The following is a 5418-nucleotide window of genomic DNA, read 5'->3' as shown; positions in this document are numbered from 1 at the left end:
GGCAGAGTACAAATTCTGTATGTTTAATTTAGAGAAATTACTATTAACATTATGGGGAGAGATTTACTATTTTTGTAACTGATCATAGGTCCCGCTCTGATCAGCAGCGCAAGGTCAGTCTGCGGCAAGGCAAACGGAATCTCAAACACTTATTTAAACCTGTGGAACATGTTGCTTGGTACACGGTTATCTCTAGAGCAGTACCTGCCAGCAGCAGGCAGAACACTGTGGAAACCTGTAGGGAACTCGTGATCCAAAGGCGACTTTAGATCACATGACTGTTACTTAAAGCCAGCTAAAGTGAAGAAAACCGTATCTTCTGACAAAAGATTATTCATGGACAGTGGATTTTCCTTTCTGTCTCCTTTTGTAACACACTTCTACCTGTACACGTGATGAGATTAAGGTTTACAGTTCATTATTATTTAAATTGGAGCTAATGCTATCAGTCTGAATAAAATAAGCAGATAGTCCTCTAATAAAAATAGCAGCAAAGATACAGAATTATGCTTCAGACTTACCTTTAGATGACAAAATGCTTCATAAAGGTAGCTCATTTAAATAGACATGGGAACTGCACCGTGCTCTAGGGGAATGACAAACTATGGGGAAACAGCGAGGCTTTGGCTCGGTGGATTCCTGGCACAAGTTGATCCATCGTACCTTTTTATTCTCACTTTTTTAACTTCCACTGAACAAGACTATACTATAAGCAGGCATCAAAACTGACCAGTATACTGTAGTATATTGCCAAAATAACCAAGAGGCATTCCAGCACGTTTTATATATGATCTGCTGGATGGGTATGTTTTATCGCAAGAATCCTGAATACAGGACTTCCGTATATTTGCTCTTTGAACACTGCTTATAATGTCAGTTGTATATATATACGTGAAGAATCCATCTCCACTTGTTTCTGAATCTGATTGACTGAGAATTTTTGGCATACTTTCCTGATTGGTCAAATAGCGATTCTTGCTTATTAGTGAACAACAACAGGTATTTTACAGCTGGAAGGTATTAATATGATTATTTCAGTATGACCTCACTCAGCAGTTTTGGTATCAAGATCAAAACTTTTGTTTGAGCTACAGTACATCTTCTACAAAGAAATCTAGTTAATATTTGAAGAATGGAAGTGATGAGAATCCAGCATGTTCTCAGGTAAATTCTTCCTACATTTAACTATCCTCAAGACAAAAATGTGGTCCTTATTCCTTGTACAAATTGGATTTCATTATGACTTTTTTTGCATTAGAATCATGAGCTGTCAACTATTAGAAATCATTTCCCTGTACAGGTATTTCTAGATTGAGTCACAGTAGAAAATAAATATGCTCTGTGGTTTCAAAGCAATTAAAACTGATTGAATTAAACAGAGGAGAGTGGGATTCTCTTCCCGTAATTATGAAACACAAACATCTTATAAAAAAAGCTGAATAATGTCTCTGTGGACAGACACCACTGTTTCTAGCATTGCTTCACTCAATACCAATGACTCATATCATTTAAAAATAGGATTGTCTTTAACTCGAGTGTGATCGTTCTGGTGAAGTGTTTAAAAATCTAAAAAGCAATTGGGGATGAAAGCCACAGTTACTATTCTAGACTGAGTGGGAAGCACTGTCTTAACACAGAGGTGGGTGATACGGCAGAAATAACTGGATGGTTTCTGACCCTATGTGCAAATGAATACAAAACTACTCCATTAAAACTTCTTTTCCTTTTTTTCCTGCTCTCTGCCAGACTACAACTTGGCTGACTCCAGATACCCCTGGTCTGATTTTTATCAAAGTCTAAAATAGTAATTTCTCTGCTAAACTGCAAAACGGTCCCTGGCATTTATGCTACCTAAGATGAAACCATTCACTTCTAAGTCCCTTTGCTCAAAACCATTGCTGCTCTGCTCTTGTTCAGTTTGTCTTACTTGTTCCTAGGGGTAAGACTACCCTTTCTGTTCACACGTCTAATCTATACAAGCCTGGTAACAAAACCAGCCAGGCCAAAAGCTACATCGTCTCCCTTCCACAGTCCACTTCAGAAAACAGTTCCTCAGTTATACTTACCCAAGAAAGAGCGACTATCCCTAACCAGCAAAGTAACCCATTCGTGTGAGTGAGGAAGCAGGGACAGGCGAGAAAACAGCTCCAAAGTACCAATAAATTACAGAAAAAGAAGGATGAAGCCGATGATTGTAATTAGGGTAGGAGGAGGACAGAAGACAGCAAAGGAAGCAAGAAAACAGCTGTAGAGCCAAGACATAGTTATTAGCGTGACAAGAGTGCTTACGAGCAGCTCCTATAAGAGGGGGTGAATCAGCTAATCAACTGTTCGGGTGGAGAACATGCTACAAAATTCCTTCAATGAACCACAAAGCAGCAAGGAAAACTTAGAGCAACACTACAGCATGACAGACAGAACTGACATGAAAACAACAGTGAAACTATGCTCGAAGGAATGCAACAGAAATCACCTGGAGGCCTCATCATCTACAGAGATGTAATTTAAATAAAGCAACACTTACTGGGAAACATGACAAGCTCAGAAGGAGTCTAAGGTTCAGCTGCAAGCTATGTTCAAATTTTGAGAGATTCTGGAGTAGAATAGTAGCCATGGAGCCATATGCTCACGTACCAGTCCAATACTTGCGATGTGCTCACAATTAGATCCATGTCAATCAGAGTTAACAACATGGACTTCAAAGGAGTTACATCTGATTAATGCTGGCATAAACGTGGGCATAATCTGGTCCATGTCAGCAGGGTCTGCAGTCATCATCAGATCCTCATTAATTGCTCTGCATGATTATTCAGAAATAATAGTAATGACTGCCAGAGTTTTTTAATGGTTGTCAACAACACTAAAGATGCACATAATAACTAACACACACAGATGGGGAATGTAGCTGATTTCAGCTCTTAAAAGTCTGGTGTATAGAAGTGGCCCTAAGTGACTGAACAACTTCCAAATGAGAAAGCTGTCTTCAAAATGTAATTGAAGTTGCTGGAATATCATAACATATACCAGGAACAACACGGATATAATTATTACCCCATCAGAGCTGGAAAGACATGAATGCTAGGACTCATGTCCGCTAACGTATTGGTCCGCCAAAGTACATTTGGATAAATCTCTTTGATTGCCCATTTCCCATTTTAGTAGCAGTGCAAATTCCCAAGGCCATGTGGACAAACTACCTTTTGTACTCAAAAGGCAATAATAATTTAGGCGGCAAGCCTCATCTCCAGACGCTTTTTTCTCTTTCACCTAGGTCTGAATAGCAGGTGAACGAGTCTTACTGAAGGCATTTCTTCTTTCCACCCTTCCATTATAAATGCCATAACTTCCTCTGTAAGATACTGCGCTGCATGACCATTCTTTTCAAGTTCCATGTATCACCAGATGTAGGAGACAACAGTCACCGAACTAAGAAAGCAAGGAGGATCCTTTATCTGCCTGTGTTGAAAACTGAAGCATCTCCTGGAATATCTGACCAAGGTTACTGCCACATTCTATAAATAATACAGCATGACAAATACTAACTGTACATAAACCGAACATGTCTCATAGTTTATAGTTTGAGTTTAGCAATTCACAGGTCCAACAACTGACATTAATAATAGACGACGGACTTAAAAGTAAAGTAATACCTTTCTATACTATCTGTTCTCCATTTTTAAGTTTTGCAGATTTGGCCACAACGATGTGCAATATAGCTAAATTCCTCCTACTCAAATACATTGCTTACTGAAAGAAATACAATTATTTGAATAATAAACTTGGATATTTGTAATCTCTTATACTATTAGCCATACAAATAAATGGTTATATATAATTTGATGGTTATAATGTTTGTTATGTACTAAACTTTTTCAAATGTTTACATTTTGCCTTCTAGTGGAGTTGGAAGCAATCTCAACATTCTTGACATTTATAACCCTCTTTCATTGGAGAGATTGCTTTTCTATTGTTTACTAAAATTCTCACCCCCTTTAGATACTCATCAGTATTTTGCTTCCATGGGATATACTGGGATATGTTAGAAGAACTTGTTTGATACCATGATCTCGAGTGCTTTGTCAGCAGTCTCTAAGGATAAAGGGCATGTTGAAGAGCAAGCGACCGGTCTCCCCAGTTAGCAGTAGGATTAAGCCTTTTATCTTGCATAAATCCCAATGATTAAGAAATTCAAAATCAACATGAAAGGATATTTTTTCACACAATGTGTAATGAAACAATGGGCTTCACTGAAATGGTCTGGTGGTCATTAAAGCAACATGAAAAGATATTTTTTCACACAATGCGTAATGAAACAATGGTCTTCACTGAAATGGTCCGGTGGTCATTAACAGGGATATTCAGTAATGGCTTGGAACTGAGATAGAAAAAAGAGTATCTAATCATAATAGTGATAAATATTTCATATTAGACATGAAATCTCATATTCCAGTGTTTAAAGCAAGGCCCTGTTCAGACAGGGTTACACATGAGCCCTCTCATTTAAAAGAGATGATGCCATATATACGTCATTCTAGCTTCTAGTCTTTTTCTCTGATGGAAGTTCTTGGAGCAGAGTAAAAATGCTATCCAATATGGTCAGTCTTACAGGTAATATCAACACAGACAAGGGAGAACAACTCCAAGGGGCTTGTCACGTATTGCAGGCTGCCTGAAAAGGGTTGATGGAGAAGCACATGTACGGAGAAGATGTGAAGCACTGGTAAAAGGGAAAGGATTGATGCAGAGGCAAATGAAAGGTGGCAACGATGGACATACGGAGGAAGAAATGCTGCAGAAGTAGAGCAAGAAGATTCACCTGGGTGATGGGAGCATCCGGAGAAGGAATGTGAGGTAGTGACTTTGGCAAGGAAAACATTAGAAAGAATACTTTATAAAACCTGACAAGGAAAATACGTACATATGAAGGACGGTGATTTCAATTGCTAAACAAAATGTCATGAAGGTATGAGCGAGAGTGTGGAAAAAAAGACGTTGGACAAGAATTATTAAAAAAAAGAGATGCTGAGAGAGGTTGGATGTGCAGTTCAAAGCGGGTTGGAAAGACACAGGAACCGGTAATACCTGCAGGTCTCTCTATTAATTCTATCTTTCCAGGCCATCTGCTGGGGTAGAGTTTGAGGATTTCAGACATTTGTTCAGTATTTCTCAATGCTGGGATGGCAATACGAAAATCCCAGTGGAAGAAAAGAAAAACGTTTGAGGGGAAGGGTGAAGACTTTTGTTTCAGCCACGACTGTGACAGCACCGAGGGAGAGGCCCAATTCGGCACTCCCCGATGCGCCCAGTGCCCGGCACCCCGTTATCAGCAGCGCCGACGAGAGGGGGAAAGCACCCGCTGACCCGGCCCAGGCACACAGACGCAGAGCCACCCCGAGCCCTGAAGGAACCGCCGCCCTC

This window comes from Pygoscelis adeliae, unplaced genomic scaffold (genome assembly GCF_000699105.1).
Source record: "Pygoscelis adeliae isolate BGI_AS28 unplaced genomic scaffold, ASM69910v1 Scaffold57, whole genome shotgun sequence".
Lineage (NCBI taxonomy): Eukaryota > Metazoa > Chordata > Aves > Sphenisciformes > Spheniscidae > Pygoscelis > Pygoscelis adeliae.
This window is presented reverse-complemented; position numbering follows the sequence as displayed.